Raw genomic sequence first — 19498 nt, forward strand, 5'->3', positions numbered from 1 at the left:
ATTTTGTGATTCTGCAATGTGCTCTAATTCTTTTGACTGTCACAGACGAAATCAAAATGTGTAAATTTAATGTAACTTCTTTTTATGAATACTTAAAACATAATCGCATCTTCTTTATGGGTCTTCTGCTGGCTTAGTCTCATTAAAATTCATTCTTCTGAACGTGCAGTGCAGAGGAAGAGCTGCTAACATGTCACAATAAACCAACAGTCTGAAACTCTGCAGAAGGGAAAAAAAACAAAAAAAACACGTAACATTTGCCTTGTACCGTGTAGTTTATGAGAGAAGATATCTAGGAGCAGCTGTAAAATAGTCATAAAATAAAATTGGAATTTATATCAAAATCACTCTTAATACCTTGGGGCTTCTCTATCTCTGCATAGTTTACCCTGAGAGATTTAGTGGTGGAGTTTTATGTTAACGGGCTGAAAGTTATAGTGGAGTTGTCAGTAATGCTGCCTCTTTTTGGTGTGGCTGCCTATATATCAGTCTATTTATTTTTAAATAGCAAGATAGCAACCCCCAGAAGGTGCAATATGAAAATGCTGTTGGCAACAGCTGAGCAGTTATAGACCTGTAAACCATCCTTAATGAAAATGCTACTGAATGCAAGCATTTTTAAATTCTGTTGATGTTGTTTGTGGTTTTGTTGTTTGCTTTTTGGTCTTGTTTTGTTTTTACAATAAACTGGTTTTGTTTGTTTGTTTGTTTGTTTGTTTTTTATGGGGGTCATGAGATCCAGGATGAACTTTCACACCACCCTTCCCAACTTCCTCTGTCAAAAGATATTTCTTTAAAAGACAAAAAAACAACAAAACAAAGCGGCATGAGAAACTGCAATAAAATTCCCATACATTGTGAATGACTGATGAAGATTTTGCTGTTTGATGGCGTCTGGGGCAGTAGTGAAAAGCAGTTGCTATAAAGACATTTGAAAAAGATAATGTTGACCTGAAGTCCTCCTGTAAGATGAGGAAGATATGTATTTGTATACATATGTGATAAGAAAAGTGCAAGAAACAGGCTTATCAAAGTTGAAGGACTCACATAAACAACCCAGAAAATTTATGGCAAATGTGAGCATCTTACTCTAGGTCCTGCCTCATGAGGATTAATAGTTCTAATGTTTTACAGCTGGGGAATTAAAAAAAAAAAAAAAAAAAAAATCCCCATAAAATGTAAGGTTTGTTTGACATCAAAACTATGAGGTATTTACTCTTACATTCAGACATGATGCTTCCCAGTGCTTGCTGAAGTTTCACAAGAAAAGTTTGCACAGCTTTACTGTTCTGTCAGCTGGGTCTCAAGTCTAACCTCAATATTTATCAAGCTCGGCTTTTATCTTTTCTCTGTAAGCTTGTAAAGATGTGTCATTACAGAACTCAACTAAGGTTCCCGTTCCCAGATTCCAACCCAGAAATCTGAACAGTTAATTTTCAGTTAAAGAGATTCCCAGGAATAAAATTAATACGAACCAGCACAGCCAAAGTACAGTCTGGAATGATTTCTTATTTGTAAAACAAAACGAAGTGCAAATGTTGTATGTATTTCCATTTCTTTGATTACTGCTTTGTATAGTGATGCATAACACAGATCAGTGGAGAAGACTGAAATGAAGTAAGGAACAAAAGAAAATAAAAAACAATTACCCACAGTTGTTTACAGTATGATTACAAAGGGAATTGTCAAGCATCTTCTTTTGATTAGAAAGACGAGATTAAAAAGAACTTTATTTCAGCTTCGTGAACATTAGTAATAGAGAATTCTGCAAGGCTTACAAACAGATAATGAGCTACCAAATCTCAACAACTGCCCTGCTCCAGAGCAGTGCTGCTGCTGCTCATGGAGAGAGGCCACTCAAATGTGAGCCAACATGTGTTAGTCCAGACCAAGGTGATCACTCTGGGCCCAGCTGAGACTCATGATTTGTTGAATTTCTTCATGGGACCAGCATGTTATTAGCCCTACAAGGGTTTAACACGCTCTGAGGGTGTCCAACAACCTCTCAGAAATGGTTTATGAATAATTAGCGAGATGGTGGATGGGGTGTGCTTCGAAAAGCAAAAAGGTTTTGAAGAGAAAATAACAAATGATACAAAACAAAAAAGTAAAAGCTGTGCAAAGTGCAGGGAAGCCCATTACACCTGCTAAGACACCCCAAAAAGAGACTTTATGCTCATCCTGAACACCTACACAGTGGTCAAGGAGGGTTTTTTGGCAAGCTGCCCAACAGAAACAGAGGTTTTGAGGCACATTCCAAAGATCCAACAGGTGCCTTTGTGCTGCCACTGGGCCAATTATGATGAGCAAAGCTCAGAAGTTTCTGGTTCTTCTCTGTTAAAAGCTCTGGGTTGTAACTTAAACTCTTTTCCTAACATGGGAACATTTATTGGGTGTGGGGATGCAATGCAACACGTGCTAACATTACAGATTTGAGGACTGCCTGCTGCTGCTTCTTACACTATAACTCTTCACCTTCCTGGACACATTTACTTCCATGAACATAGCAAAACTTGCATCTAATTCTTCCTCTTTATTTTCTGTCTCCCTTCTAAATCTCCATCTATGGCCACTTAAGATACAGCGCAATGGCTCTTCTAACAACAGGCCATGCTAAGGCATGAACATTCACTGTGTGGGTGTGCCAGTTCTTCTTGGGAAAACTGCAAGTAATTAAAGAACTACTGGGTTATTGTTTTTCTTTTCTTTTTCTTTTTTAAGTATTTTTTTCTAGGAGAAAGAGAAAGAAGTAGAAGAGGGAAGTGCAACAGATGCTGGGAGCAGAGTGCAAATGTTTGCTGCCACAGCTTTTCCCACCAGTGAGAATCCCAGAATGGTTTTGGTTGGAGGAGGCCTTAAAGATCATCTGCTTCCAGCTCCCAGCCACGGGCAGGGACACCTCCCACCAGACCAGGCTGCCAAAGCCCCATCCAAACTGGCCTTGAAAGATCTGAATTACCGTGGTAGCCAGCAGTGCTGGGAAAAGCAGCTCACCTCGTGTCATGCAAAATCTCACAGTCTTTTTAGTTCTGATACTTTTAGTCTGTAGCAATATCTAGAGCAGTAGGCATTGCTGCTGTAGAAAATATTTTAGAAGCCCAAAGATACAGTAGTTAGGCTGATATAAGACTTTATCAAGGAGAGCCATAATCAAATATTTTACTGTACATGGCCTCGCTTGGGGTCTTCAAACACTGCCTGAAATGATGACAGAGCTACAGGCAGTTTAAGAAATAAAGCAAGAACAAAACCTGCACAGCTTTCTTTGCAAGAGATTAATTTCCACTGGGAGTAGAAAGGCTGGGTTTGAGTTATCCTAATCCTCTTGAGCCACTACATGCCTTTAATGAAGTGTGGACAAAGCCAGACAGTGCTTAAGAAGCCACAGAAAAGACTTTGTAAAACAGTCTCTAGCCCACAGAGGATGGCACACTTCTTGTTAGAGCAAATAGGTTTAAAAACTCTGAAAAAAATTAATCAAATCTAAATGGGATTTATATTTGCCACGAGCAAAAAAAGTCTAATGACTTTGGCTTGGCAACATGGTGACCAGGGCTAACCCTAGCTAGAATTTGATGAAGCCTAATAACCCAGGATTTTAAACTATTTGATTATCTTGGGACCAAAGCCAGCTAAGTAATATATTCCTAGGGAAGTGAGGATGTAAATGCATTTGGCACCAGTTGACTGCTACCACCTCTGTATGACACCATCTGGAAGCAGGACAACAGCTTTAAAAAAATAACGAAAACACCCAATATTCAATAAAAGGAAGAAAAGCTGTTAAGTAAGGAAAGCTGGCCTCAGCATGTGCGTTAAACAATACATAAGTTTTGTTTAAATACCTCCTGTTCACTTTACTACGAGTTAATTCTATATGGAAATATGTTGGGGGTTGAAGCAAAAGTAATAACTTTTTGCAGCAAGAAGCTTTTGTTTGTTTCAGAACAAGCAGATTATGTAAGGTAAAAACATAACCACGATGGAGAGAAGCTGCTTGTCATCAGCCTCATATAAGGACTAAACCAGCAAGGAAAATTTAGGCATCATGCTAAAAACAGAGAAAAAATCTTGAGCTGGGATCAGGGCACCCAGCATCTCAGAGATATGGAGAAGGTCAAGGAACTCACAACGGGATTTACATTGGTATTTGGGCCAGGTACACCACAGCCAGTGCAGAGGCATCACACAAACTTTTAGACCTTTTAAATAATTAGGCATCAAGGTTCACACTAGTACAAAAACTTGTATTTCTCTCCAGGACCAAGCTGCTTTTCCCCTTGCTCCCACTCCACCAGAGGGGCGAGATAAAGGAATTTGTGCTCAAGCTGAGCTGAACCTCATTCCTCAAGAAATCACTCAAGGACCACAGAATATTAGAAAGCTCTACAGACTGTCCATAAATCTGAAAATCTCCTCCAAAAACGTTGTTATAAACCAAGTTTATCTGCAAGTAATTTGATTTAGATATTTGCAAACAGCACTGAAGTGCTCCGCGCAGCGTCAGGTGTCTGAGGCCCACCACAAAAACAATCAGATCACCCTGGAGACCGGCTGTGCATCACGTAGATTGCTTTTATCTGAGTGATAAAAACCTTGTAGACTGTGAACAATGCGGGGCATAAAACGTAACGTTTTTAATGAGCAACATAAAAGACGAATCGAATGAGCACAAGAAACGGCAATTTAGTCAGAAGACGGGGGAAAGGAGCCTCCAGAACACGGCATTTTATAGCAGGTGGGGTTTGCAGTAAGCAGAATTTACAGGGGGAAACGGTATTCTTCTCTTCTAATTAATCCAGTTGGGGTACCTCGCAAATCAATCACAAGCGTTCAAGCATCAGCTGACTGAATCTAAAGAACAAGGGCTAACATGTTTTGGACCTGTCTCAGACCCAAAATAAGTTGTTGAAACTCCATTAATTTCAACGAAGATGCAGAACTGGCCTTTTTTACTGTAATCTTCTACATCAACATGAAAGAAAAAGCATAAACCATTAAGCATTAAACTGCCTTTCTATTTTATTTCTTTTATGAGGCTCCTAGCAGGACATTAACAGCAGATTACACCTTTTGTGAGCCATCTAACAGGATATTAACGACAGAAGGGTGCCCAATAAATAAAATGATTGTTATTACTACTATTTATAGTTGGCTTGTCAGTACCAAGCAATAAAAGTTTAACATTTGGAAAGTCAGGAGCTGCTCCAGCACTAAGCATTTCCAACCATCCTCTCCAACAGCATTCTTTTTTTTTCGGCCCAACTTGAACACGACTAAAATTTCATTTCAGCACCTCAATTTATTTTTAAGTCCAGGTGCTAAAGATGCACAGCAGGGATCTGAAGGCTGCAATAGCAGCCAGTGCAGGCACAGCCTAGTCCAGAACAGCTACAAAGGGGAAGGAAATAACCAGAAGTTTTAATTCACTGACAGAAGCACAACTGGATGCAGACTTGGAAAACACGTGTACAAATATTTCATGTCCCTCTCAACACTCTTTTTTCATCTATGGTGCCTTTCTACATTCTGTTGTGCTGTCTCATCACTCCTTACATGCCATTAGATAATTTCAATATGTCTTGCTTACAGACAATTACGAGCTTTTTTTAGTTCATTGCAAAAAGAAAGCCAACTGTAAACTTGAAATAAAAGTTTAATTTTTTCTAGAAAAGCTTATTCAATAATAAAAGCTCTAGCCATCAAGAACTCAATTATTTCCAGGAGAGAGGGTTCCACACCTGAAACTAAAGTACAAGTAGATATACGCTCACCTACATACAGACACACCTTTTTAAGAGTTTCAGCTTTCTAGAATCAATCTACAGGTCTGAGTTGTGTAGGAAAAAAATTAATAAAACAATCAACTTTCAAAAAATAATTTCTCCTTGTCCCCAACTTTCACTTTCTTCTATCTTCAAGGTTTAAAAAAAATAAAAAAAAAATAAAAATCTGCAAGCTTGACAATTCTCTACCAGTATTTACATCTGAGTAATCTTATTGGATTTACAGAGACTGCACAGGAACAAAAGATCACTTGCCTGCACAAACACCAACATTTATCTTGGTTTCTAAATTCTGAAAACCACATTTTAGTCCTGATATTCCAGTACTGTGTCCCAGTCTACTCCTACACCTTGCTAAACTGCTTGCTATGGGGAGACAAACTCATACATTTCTGGCTTGGAAAACCTTTTCATTTAATGTGTTTTAAAAGCCCAGAAAGGACTCAAAGTCAAATGTTCAAACAAAACACCACACTTACATATAATTTCTTTTAAAACATAGATATTAAAAGCTTAGAAGGTTAATGTTTGCTCACAGTTCACAACTGTATCTTGAGTGTTTATTATTACTTGAACTGCCTTTCCTTTTTCTCTTACCCTCTTTTTATAGCTTATTGTCTTATCTTTCTTTGCCCCTTCCATACCCAGAGTAAATTTTCTGTCTAAGAAGTAAGGAAATACTGCAGGCCTAATTTCTTCCCATGACAGTTGTTTTAAAAGGTCTTTAAAAAAATCTGGGATTAGTCCTAATAAAGTACACTAACCTCTGAGCTCTTGGAGAGCAAGCCCTACTCACCCATGGTAGAGCAGCAAAGCCAATTTTCCAAGAATTCTCTCAGATCAGTTTTCCCACTGCAGACAAATTTATTTTTAAGGAAATAGCTCAAGTTTCCATATACAACTGTTTCTTGGCTGCCAAATACAGGCTATTAAAAAACAAAATACAATAATCCTAAGAATGGGTTTTTTTCTTGTTTCTATTGCCCTCCCCACCTTTTTCTTTCGCCCTCCATTTTATAAAAGGGTTGTTCCTCAGTGTACGTGCTTCTATGGATAGCTTTATAAAAATGCAGAGAGCCAAATGTTCCGACTCATGGTTTAGAACAGCAAAAATACTTCATGACTTCCACTCAGTGGCGACTACAGACAGAAGGACATATAACAGCCCTGCCAAATACCTTCTTGTTTTGTTCCTTCTGCCTTATGGGCTTGTGCTCATGTTCTGTCTCTCTCTGTATAAACCGTGTCATAGGAGCAGATAGAAGCCAACAGAAGCAGAGTTTTTAATCCAAGTGACTTCTAAAAGACTTCCATTGGCTCCAACAAACTAAGAAGGTGAAAGAGGCGATGAAGAGAGGCATGTTTTCTACACACAGTATCCAAACATGAGCCCTCCCCTCTGGATGAAGTGTGCCCCAGGAGCTCGCCCTGGAGAATGAAACCTTTCCAGCAAATTTCATCCTACTGAAGCAGTAGTGTTTTTCTGCCCCTGCACTTGCAAAAGAGTGGGGAACTTTGGAATGGGTTGCACTTCTAGGATCCCTGGCTCCCGGGCACAGAACACTAAGCCAGGACATGCAGGTACAGTGTTGGATGATGAGTTTCCAGGGCTTAGCTAGGTAGAGGTGAGAGCAGCCTGCACCTGCAGGGGCACCAGGTTTTCAAACCTAGACAACGATTACTGTCACTGATCATCAACAAACACAAACCTCCGCTAGGCTGGAAAGCTGACAGAGAACTTCTGTGCCAGAGCTGATGCAGACAGACCCCGGAAAGCATGTAGAAAAAAGCAGGGGGAGAGGGAGATAAACTTTTGAGGCATACACCTTAATCATCTTGATGGCTGCTCGTGCCTGTGGCTGCAAAGGAGCAGGAGGGAACATGGGAGGCAGGCCCTGGTGTCCCAGAACACATCCATCATGCACAGCTCTGCTGTCCCAGCTCCAGTTTGCACACAGCGCTTGTGACTGTGCCCATCTATGGCCTCTGCACACGCTGGTCTAGAACACAGAGCTGGCCAGGAGGTTTTTTGGATGGCAACCAGCCCAGAGACCACTGGAGGTGCAGCTTCAAGACCTCCCTGAGTCACTGACCTTGGCAGACCTACCAGCACTCATCTATTAAGCCATAAATTACTAAGAACCACAGCTTCCAGGATCTGACGCTGTCCAGAAATGTTTGTGCTGCCTCTGCACGTCTTGTCAGGTCGTAGTGTGAATCCCATGCCCAAAATAGAAAATCTACCACTGACAACCCATGTTTTGACGGATTTAGTGGTCTCAAAGATGCTGCAAATATGTTTAAAAAAACTATCAAAGCACAGTGGTGTCTGTTTTCCTGGTGGCAGACTGCAGCTCGCCAGCTATGGTCTTCTAGTATTAGGAAGCAGATGAAATATATCTGTTTTTCACAGCAATCCAAGGATTATAGGCACAGAGATAAACACAGTGATGGTTTTGCATGCATTTATGGGTTTATAATCCCTTTGTTCTGTTCAGGATGAAGTTTTCTCTTAGTTCTCTCTTGCCTTGCAATCCTGACAGCCAAACCATGGCAATCTGCTGATGGAAGGGGACAACCATGGATAGTGAAAAGCAATAGGTCTCTACCTGTTATCTTTGACTTCCACTGCAGGGTCGGGAATGGGGCAAGCAACCCGGTTGGGAAAGGGTTTTCTTTATTTTTTCGCAAGGGAAGAGCTAGGCCAACTCATAAAATACACTGGCTAAACCCAAATAACCACACAATTAAATGCAGGCTTGTTTGTGCAGAGTATCTGACACTAGTCTTGACCTGATCTACAGATATGGCATCGAGGTTCCTGCACCAAAGCCACCAGTTTTCCTCATGGAGAATAATATAAACACAATAAATATCAACTCTAGCAGATTGCTGGGTCAGTTTGGTTTGTGGTTTTATTTTTTACTTCTGCTGTCAAATTACAGAATTGTACCCACACTGTAGAGACTATCAGATGCTGCCATCTTGTGCAACAGAACAACATAACAAAAAAATTTATTTGGGGAAATTGACATCAAAATCATTGAGGATAGAGATATAATAAAAAATAAAAGTCTCAGCTTAACTGGGAGTCCCAGAAATTGTCCTCATTCCATTAAAGCACTGCTGTGCCAGCTTTGAGAGGAAACAAGGATGGTGAATGGTGAACTTCAGCCATGCCCGACTGGTAGCTGTGAAGCAGTTGTGAAACAATAATTATTTAGAGACTGCACAAAAGCTTTAAGACAATCCTACACTGGAAATCAACTGCTGGGTAGACACCAGCCAGGAACATCCAGCCATAAGGGGACTGTTCCTCAGTTTTCACATTTCCTCAGTGTCATTCCAGGGAGAGCTTCTCCTAAGCATCCTTCAGCGGCAGAAAGCTCAGCACAGTCCCATCCTACCAGAACAGGCTCACCTGAACTCGGTTATTTCTTTGTGTAAACTCAGTCCCCAAAGCCTCACACCACAAACAGCTCCTCTTACTCTGCTTTTTTAATGAACCCATTCACAGTCACAACATCTGGCTTGTCTTCTTAGTTCTGCTTGGAAAAAAAAAATCATGGGAAAGGAAAGCAGTCTTTTTTTTTTTTTTTTTCCTTCCCTGTGAAATTTCACAGCTTTAACTTTGAATATCAGATTTAAAAAAACAAAAACAAAACAAAAAACAAAAAAAAAAAACCCACAACACAAAAAAAACCCCACAACACCACCACCAAAACCAAAGCAACAAAAAACCTGATCATCATTCTTGAAGTGAACACAAATCTTTGAGGTGCTCTGAGGTTTAACCAAGGAAAGTAGTTTGTTCTCATTTCTGTTGTACTACTTTTACTCACTAATCTGAATGAATCCTTAGGACAAGTGTGGTAAACCATTTTAAGGAAACATTTAGAACAAAATAGCTATTTTGGAGACCTTGTAGATATCTCGGGTTGGGCATTAAAAAAAAAAAGCACTGCTGAGCCAGCTTCAGACAACTACATCCTGCTCTGATCTGGTTGTCTAGACTTCCTTCAGTCAAGTGAAAGAAATAGACAGTTTAGGGCTGGAATCCTGGCATGCAAATGTAAACACGGTCTTGTGTTCATTGAACACAGAGAGAACCCAACCTCTGCCTCCACCACAGGGAAGCACAAATCTAATTCAGGCAAGATGAATCTAACACTTGCACAGGGTATTATTTTCTTCCAGTTCACACACATCCACTCGAAATATTCAAGTGTGGAGAATTATGATAAAAGCCTTAGAGTATTTCAGTCTGGAAGTTGCCATAAAATGAAACATTTAAAAAAGATGTAATCAACTGATATTTTTGAAAAGTGTTGGTTCAGCTTTAGAGTGGAATATACAGTGGACCCTTCCTGATTTAGGCACAGAACAGACTTTTCCCTCTGGAAGTTCAGGCGGTTTGGTTATTGCACCCATTTTCAACTCTGCTATAGTTGCCTTGATGCTCACTTGCAGTGAGGGCTCGATTCAGCACATTTTTGCAGCTGCAAGTGGTCAGAAGGAATTAAAATTTTTAATTTATTGTACATCCAATTAACATCACAGAAGGTGCTCACAAGATCCAGTCTAGGAAATCTTGAAACAACTTGAACCACCTATATTTTTAAAATATTTAGTTTTTTAATACTTCTATTTCTTGGAAAAACTTCTTGCAACTTGTTTTGAAGTTTTAATTTGTCCAACATTGAATGCAATGATGGCTAATTTTTCCCTGATTTAATTATTCAGGTGATCAGTTTCATGCTCTCTCATTTTCTTCCACAGAGATCTTGTAATCCTTTGTATGAAATTTGTAGAGATGAACTAAGAATTTATGCTTTTGATACTTCCTTGGTTCCTAAACTTCCCCAAAAACTGCAAAGAACTGAAATCAGACTCTAGAAAATAATCTCTCCCTTGCATAACTGATTCCTGCCTCTTGCTTAGTCAGGGTTTAGAGAATTTGAATAGAGTTGGTATTTGTTCCTGACACAAACTTCCTTTTTTAAACTAGTGATGATCTCAGCTTCTCAAAATTCCTTGTAAATTTTCATCAGAGAAATAAATATGCTCAAATACCCTTTAACTAACTAATCTCTGCTACCTCATTTAAAGCATCTGCATCCAGAGAATACAAAAAAAATTAAGATAAAGTATTAAATTCTATAGAAAAACCACTTAACTGCACCCTGTATGTATCACAAACATGTAGATTTAACTAATGGGAGTCACTTATATGTCCACTCTTCTGGAAATGGAATAAAAACACTCAGCCATGCTGCTGCAGCTGCAAAGACAGATGCACAGTGCTATAAATTGACAGAGGAAAAGCATTTCCCCTCACTTGACCTGGCTATTCTTTTTCACAGGGCAAGAGTGCAGTGAAGTATATTTAAATAATTTCCAAGAAGTCTCATAAAACGTCAACATCATCCGTCTTCCCCAAGCGGTGCAAGAAACAGCACATACTCCACAAAACTGACCAGGGAGCAGGATATTCTCTTTCCATGACATTCACCTCGAACATCCTGCATTCTGAAGGTATTAATTTTTCAAACTAAGGCCTGCATTAAAAACATTCTCAAGCCAGGCGAGTGTGGACTTTCCTCCTCCTTAAGAGCAAGAAGTCATTGAGAAAGTCTGGTGAACACTGAGCCCAGGACCTGAGCCTGAGAAAGGTCAAGTCTGTTCTAAATGCAGAGGCAGTGATGTTCCAAAAGAGTTCAAAAATCCACATCCCCTGCTCCCCCACTCCCAATATAAACGCTGAATTATTTAGATAAGCTTTCTGGGACAAAGGTTAATGAGCCTTTAGGTCAAGACCCAATAGTAATCAGCATGATCAAACCAAACAGCTATTCTTTTTGTTGTGCTCCCCACTTTTTCCCCCAGGAAAAAAAAAAAAAAAAAAAAAAAAAAAAAAAAAAAAAAAAAAAAAAAAAAGTTGTTAATCCAAATTAGAAACAAGCAAAACAAAACAACAAAAAAATCCTTTCCCAAGAATTTTTCCTAAGCCTGAATACTTTATCCACACTGAATACTCTCTTTATAATCACAGACCTTCTGTCAGATACATTTCTGATTGATTTTTCCAAACTATAATCAAGATGCTGCTTTGTTATCTACTTATGAGAGACACAATCTTCCCTGCCTCAAAAAAGAGCTTTGCAACTAAAATGAAAAAGATAGTGCTTGTAATGAAATAAGCATGACTAAAACAGGCATAGAAAATAAATTGGGTGCTTGTAAGTCTGAAATTAAGCAGCAGAACAATAGCTACAAGAGTTCAGGATTCCAGGCAGTAAGTGACTAATGACCATCACAATTAACAAACACTTCTTCACTGCACTTAGGTAATTGTTCAGATTTGCTGAGATGATTTGTTAAATGCCTGCGTCACAAACACAACTATTTTCAGTTGCCTCCTACTGCTCTGCAGCATTAAATTATACCACAGGGAATGGGACTGCACAAGATGTAACAAAAAAGGGCCTGGGAGTCCTGGGCAGACATGAATTTCTCTGCTCAGTTCACAGTGACAAGGAAATATCTCCCAGGAAAAGCTTTCAGTGGAGCTGCAAGGGCAATAATCCTGCACAAAATACTGGGTCACACCTCACACTTGGAGCTGGTCCTGGAGGTAGAAGTCTGAAATCTTCTGCTTAGGCTCCTCTAAAAGGCAGAAGGGGCAGCACTACTTCTACTGGCCCCAAACCTCCAGTTACAAAATCCCATCTTCATTCCTTATAAAGCTTTTCCCTGCTATCCATTTTGGTTGGTGTTTTCCAGGTGTTTTGTCTTTTTGGTTCGTTAAGTGCCTTCTTCGCAGTTTCAAATAATAAGATGAGAAAGGAGGAAAACAAACCAACCAACGAATCAAACCAAAAACAGCAAGTGAAAATATTTCAGTGGGGGCTGTGAAGCTGCCATGCTGTCAAAGAGGGATTCAAGTTCAGCTCCAAACAGCAAAGGCCTCCACTTTGGAAGGAGAGTTTTGCTCCCCTGCAACTTCCTACAGCTCTGAATTGTAGTTCCCCTCTCTTCCAAAATCTGTTCAATCTGACCCTGCACAGCTGCTTTTGTGATTGTAAATATCGAAGGTGATTTTATAATTCACAGAAGTAGACAGCTCTGATAGCCAGCCCTGTAGAAGCCATTTGTCTGTCCTTCCTCTCACCACTGTTCTATTAACAGATATTGCTATTGCTTTCCAAATTAACAAATACATTCAAAGATGCATTGACATCTTCAAATTATTTTATAAACTACACCAGAGATTTTGCCTGTGTCTTAGATATGTTATATTTGCTGCTTCAGTCTTTTGTTCTTACCATTGTGGACCAATGTGTGTAAATGCTGCTCATGACATATATGTAAAAAAATTTAAAATAATAATAATAATAATAATAACTTTATATATATATATATAAAGGAGCTAATTCTGATTTCACATGATAAGCTAGGAGAAACCCCATTGGTACTGCAATGCCAAAAGTTGCATGGACCCAGCATCCAATCCTAAACGTCTCTAACTCTTCTAAAGAGAAAAGTTCAGGAAATATCAAACTGCTGGAAAGGCACACCAGAGTTTCTTATGTATTTTAATAGCAACCTTTGGGATTAGAAGCACTGAAGTATCAAACATTGAAATACTTTCTTTGCCTCCTTTGCATCTTCTGATCAACTCTCATCCACGAATTGTAAAGTCTCACGGAGGCATTGTAATTAACATGCTTCCTTCCTTGCTGGAACCATGCTGATTTTTTAAAGGGAAGTGAAAGACATTCTTCCACTTACAATCGAATGTAAATTGTATAATTTATTAATTATTTCAGTAGCACTTGATATTTATTTTAATTAATCTTTAAGTCAGACATTAACGCTGGGGAGTAACAGCAGGACATCAGAAGCAGCAAAAGGTTTTTTTTTTTCTTTTCCTTGAGTGCATTTTTGATGAAAAAAAAAAATAGATAATGCACCACTTTTTCTTTTTTTTTTTTTAAGTACAAAAATAAAGTTTGATGAAATTAAACCGTGTACAATGCATGTTTCCAAATGAAATAGAAAGCTTTTGAATGGGATACCTATATGAGCAAGCCATGGGAATTCCTGCTGGAGATAAGGCAGCAATCCCTCCATCCTCCCTCCATCTCATGCAAGCCACAGCAACAAGCTCTTGTCTATCCCAGAAATTTGTAGCTGAACCACAAACCAACTTTTTCCACAACACTAATAACTTGAAGTGGCAATAAGAATGCATAATATATTTTTTTTCCTCTTTTGGCTTTGCTTGTTTTTTAAATTATCAAGCATTCTTTCCTAGTCAAGCTAAGCTTCAGCGACCAGACATCCTGCTGGATCTTTTATTGCGACTGAAAAATGGGAATTATTTTGGCCCCTTAAAACACTAAGTACAATAAGTTTAATTTCTAACCCCATTTTTACCTAAGCATTATTCCTTACTGAACTGCTACAGGATTTACATGAAGACAGCCAGTACTAGCTGCTTTATTTCTGTGCATTTGGCCTCTACAGATACCAGGCATGTATCAACATAAATATAATTTCTGGGAAAACACAGGCCCTCTTTTCTTTAAAAAAAAAAAAAAATCAGATTAAAATAGTAGACAGACCTCTCTAAAAATAGCGTGGGTTTCAATGTTTGGGTTTTTCTAAGAGGATAACAAATCTGCTTAACAATTTTGGCTCTTCATTGCCCATAAATAAATCACTTAGCATGCCATTTTTCCTCATCCATCCAATTGCAGCTGGAATAGGAAGGAGAAGAGAAAAAGGAAAGATATTTTTGGCATGACTTTTGTGTCAGGGTCATTCAGGAACACATTTGGTCCATCAGATGGACAGGATTAGCCCTGTGCTTCCTTGGAATTCCAGTTCTTGGGAAGGGCGCACCCTGCTCAGCTCATCAGTTTCTCACTGACGCCACTTCTTTCCCTGCGCCCACACACTGCTATGTCCAGCTCTGGAAGCAGGGCAGACACAGAGTTTTTATCCTGCTTTACTCAGAATTGCATCAGGCAGCTGTCCTCTGGAAGAAAGTTCCACTCTATGCTGCCAAACTGTAAAAAAAAAACCAACCCAAAACAAACACAAAAACCAGAAAAAAAGAAGAGCCACAACTCTCATCCCTTGCAACCTTAAGACTGTTTCACTTCAGAAAAAAATTATGTCATTCCACCTGGTTTAAGTGACTCATATCTGCACTGAACAAGAGAGCTGTTGGTTTTTTAGGCAGAAATCAATTCTCAGCATTTTACACGGCCTCAGACACTAAATATCTTCACGGCTCACACAGGTCCACCCTCCAAAAAACTCTCTCCACCAAAGGAACACATAATCCAAGAATAAATTCTTGACTGTAGTGTATAAAAAGATGAGAAAATCTCCATGCTAATCAGAGGCTGGTGCTCAAACTTTGTGGAGGTTGCTCTGCAAATCCCACCCCTTCTTTTGCTAATCAATGCATGGAGAAATGCAGTGGGGAAAGCAGCTGCTCTCTCAAGGTCACAGTCCAGATAAGAAGTCACAGGGCAGAAACAACATAACTTTCCTCCTCGTAATTGTTTTCTGAATCTGTCTGGTTGCTCTGAGTTCACGCCATCATTTCCCTTTTTTATATGCCTTGCTGCTTTGCACATTTCAGTGAATCTCCACACACAATATCAAGTGCAGACAATATAATGGGAATTAAATTTGGAAGCCTATGCCACAAATTCAATTAGCAGTATCAAGAATCCAGTAGCTAGCAGCAAGTCCAAAAATTATAATAGGATTACTTGGGGGTTTAGTGATGAATCAAGTCCTACCCAAATACATTCTTCTTTGGCTTTCTCCTCCTCCAGAAGAGAGCATACAGACACTGCTCTTCGTAATAATGTCCAGAATGGCACTTTTGATTAGTCTCTGAAAGATCTACTTCACTTCAAAGTCCATGAGTACTGTGATAAGTGCCATGAACAGCCAAGGAATTTTGTTTCAGTGTCTGCAGTTTAAAATACACAAAGCTAACCTTTATTAACAGAATGTATATTATTGCACTTGCTGCCACTTCCATCCAGGACACATTCTCTACCCAGAAACGCGGGAATAAAACTCAGTACTTTGCCACTATACAAAAAGAGTTCCTTCCAAGGCAGAAATTATGACTCCCAGCCTTAAAAGCAATCAGTTCCAGGCACAAAACTACAGAGCAGTGGAGCCACCCACCAAAGTGGAGTCAGTCCCAGGAGAAACGGAGAATACAGAGTGAGAGAAGAAAGTTTTAAACAACTGCACCAGGAATTAGCTCAAACCAAATGACATCTAGCAGAGGCCTGTTCTGAGCTATGAGAAAGCCCACAGCCAGCCATTTATCTGGAACATAAGTAAATAGCCACCATCAGATTTAGAGAAATCAATTTTTCCATCTCCTTTTTACCCTGGCTTCAGCAAAGCTGTGTCAGGGCTCTTTCTTGCCTACACCACATTAGGAAGCTGGTTATGTATGAACTATATTCATCTGAGAAGGTGCTCCCTGTGTCTAGGAATTTCCCAGGGGGGCAGGTGGAATGCACACACCTGTTTGGTACACAGGAAAGGCAGTCATCATCTGCTAGAAGTTTCCTCGTAACATTGATGCACTCAAGGGGAAAAAAAAAAAAAAAAAATCAGCTCTTTGGCTGGAAAGAATTTATAAAGCTCTGCAGTATTAGCATGCTAGAAGGGGCAAAAAAGCTTTGATGTAATTATTACCAGTAGGTGGTATGCATTAACTGTTATTTTTGAGCCAGCAGGTTATTCAGCAGCTTTAGAAACAATAAAACCCTCAAGACTTGAGAGGGGGAAAAAAAAAAAAAAAAATCGTTAACCAATCTTACGCATTCATGATAAATTGCAATTATAAGCAGGCATTCATGCTGGGAGTAATTAGCAGCATACCTCAACATTATTGAATGTCAATGAAGTCAAGAATGCTCTTCATGAAAGAACAATACAGAGGAGGTGGCCAAGTTGTATTTAAAAGGAGGCAGGAGCAATTTTGTTAATTGCAGGGGAAAAATTCCAGCTGTAAACAGAATAGGCTCTCAGTTTGTAGCGTTTCTTCAAAACCAGGAACCAAACACACTGAAGGGCAAACGTTTTTTTGCTAAAGTTTAAGAGAGGATAGACTGCTTGCTGGCTAGTTTTTTGTTTTGTTTTTTTTAAATACTTCTTGAAAATAAGGTATTGTTACTCTAAATTAGATCTCTGGTGAGTATTTTGAGTTCTGTCACCCAAAGGAGTCTCCCAAGACTGCAAAGTGAACATCTAAGGGAATGATTAACTTAACATTAAATGCAATTCTAAGAAGCAGTGCCATGAACACAAAACGTGCATCTCAGTGTGATATGGGCAGATTAGGGATCCTGTTCAGTCCCTGCTCAGTACAGCAACTCTGCTAGCTTTGGACTGCCATTCCTGCTTTTAGTCACTCCAAAGTCAAGTTTCATTTCTTAACCATGCATTTGTAAATAAAAGAATTTCTACCCAAAGCTGCCTGTGACAGTGTCTCGGTGGTGGGTTAGGCTGGGTTCCATTCTCTCTCATAACAATCCTCTGTTGTCTGTTTCTAAGGAAATGGCAGAATTTTTCTTTAAATGAGACTGCAAGATGAAGCAAACAAAAATCCGTACAAATAAATACGTAAACCCCCAGATCTGCAGCACTTTGGCTCTAAATTAATTGCCTCAGACTAACCAAGAGCCTGAGTAGGAGCCACAGATTGCAGACCTCTTAATACCTAAGTTATGCTGCTGTAACTTGGCTGACAAATGTGGAATTTATGAGCAACTAGAATTCCTATACGGAAATTCCTCTGTGAAAATATTTTTAATGAAGCAGAGAAGGCAAAAGATTTTCCTGGTATGCTTGGAGAGAAGCAGGATGGTGGGTTAGTATCACAACAAGATGATAGAATACTTTGAAGTCCATTAGTAACTAAGGAATACGCTAAACAACGCCTAGAAAGATAAACACAATATTAATATCCCCGGATAACTCACGGAGAATACTTGAAATATATTTACAGATTATTTCTATGGCCTACCTGTATCCAAATATGGTACAATTTATGCTTCACTGTAACCTTCCAATATTTAAAGTGGGTTTATAAGAAAGATGGGGACAGATTTTTCAGTAGGACAGCGGTGGTTCTAAACTAAAAGGGGGTAAATTTGCACTCAATACAAGGAAAAATTTTTTTACAACGAGGGTGCAGAAACACTGGAACAGGTTTCCCAGAGGTTACCCATCCCTGGAAACATTCAAGGTCAGATTGGAGAAGGTTCTGAGCAATCTGATCCAGTAAAAGATTTCCCTGCTCATTGCAGCAGGGCTGCACTTGATGATCCTTAAAGGTCCCTTCCAGCTGAATCAGTTCTATGATTTAAACTGAATATCCTTTACTTCCACATCATATTTGAACTAGTATCCCAGGGAATTCTGATCAGCACTCTTCAAAAAATAGCAGTGTTCTTAAATAAAAATAGTCTTATATTTAAAGATATTTTAAAGCGACATAAACTTTACTAACAAACTTTGAATAGCAAGATGGCGCTCAGAAGAAATGAAGAAGTTTAAGAAATGGAAAAAAAAAAAAACCAACACAAACCTCTTTTACTAAGAGAACTTTTAGATCCTCACCATGCTACAGCACACCGTGCAAACACTTTCACAGGCAGAATCCAGCGTGCACTAAGCTGACCTTTAGCAAAAGCTCTGTTTACACGAGCAGGAGGCAGCACGGCCCCATTAGGAAAGGCTCTGCAGGGTGCCTGATGCCAGGAGAGGCTTGAGGGAGGGGAGGAGAAGGCAGGGACGTTTCATCCCAGCCCCAGATGTGTCGCCGCAGCTGGAGCGCATCAGCCGCGGAACACGCAGGGATCTGCCGGCTCCGGGATCCTGTCCTGTGTGAGGGGGATTCGGGGGTCTGGAGGGGTGAAAAAGGATCAGCAAACCTGCTACAAGAAGCGTTTCCATCCAGCAGCGACGTGTTAATGTGGGTGCTCCCAAAATCTGCCCAGGAATCCACCGCTGGAAGTGAGGACAGTCAGGTTCAGACCGCAGTGAACGGATCATTATCGCTATTTAATTCTAAGGGAGATTTGTATATTTGAGCCAGCTAATCACATAAATACTGAGAGCCATCCCCAAACCAAGGCAGATTTCTGGCCATCTCCAAACCAAGGCAGAAAACCTTTCTGTGAAAGGCTCACAGGACAGGTAGAGGCATTGTCAAATCGACAGGACCGCGGCATCGTTTACAAACTAAATGTAGATGGGGATGTGCAAACCAAAGGAGCCTTTCTGGTTTTGGATGCCCTGAAACTACAAAAGCTCTCACAGAACTGGTCCTGAACAACTGCAAATCCAATTGAACTTGAGAGAAATGGCGGCCACGTTGCCAGCACAGAGAATAAGACGAAAAATATCAGTTGACTTTGGGCAAGTTGTGGTTTATACATTTTTCTAGTAAGAAATTGGGACATTCCTTACTGATTTATAAAGTGTTTGTTTCTATAACAAGCGCTTATCCATAGAGTTATTTTCATCCACACCTTCTAAAACTCCAGTATATTAATGGTACTCAGCTGAGTTTGGAAGGTAGACAAGACTTAAAAGAAATTGTAACATACAAATTGGGCTAACTCATTTTTATATTGTATAAAAAAAGGCATATT

The 19498-nt window shown here is 39.6% G+C and overlaps 1 protein-coding gene across 10 annotated transcripts in view; it reads right to left on the minus strand.

Moving 5' to 3' along the window:
* Positions 1-19498, minus strand: part of PIK3C2G (phosphatidylinositol-4-phosphate 3-kinase catalytic subunit type 2 gamma) — a 244152-nt gene that overhangs the window by 222323 nt on the left and 2331 nt on the right. Inside the window, exon 2 of one of the 10 annotated variants that reach the window (XM_058420385.1) lies at positions 18776-18851. The exons of the other annotated variants lie outside the window; for them this stretch is intronic. The gene's annotated coding sequence lies outside the window, so the exon portion shown is untranslated. The remainder of the gene's footprint in view (positions 1-18775; positions 18852-19498) is intronic. 10 annotated transcript variants of the gene reach the window in all.

Source organism: Hirundo rustica, chromosome 4, assembly GCF_015227805.2.
Source record: "Hirundo rustica isolate bHirRus1 chromosome 4, bHirRus1.pri.v3, whole genome shotgun sequence".
In the NCBI taxonomy this organism is placed as follows: domain Eukaryota; kingdom Metazoa; phylum Chordata; class Aves; order Passeriformes; family Hirundinidae; genus Hirundo; species Hirundo rustica.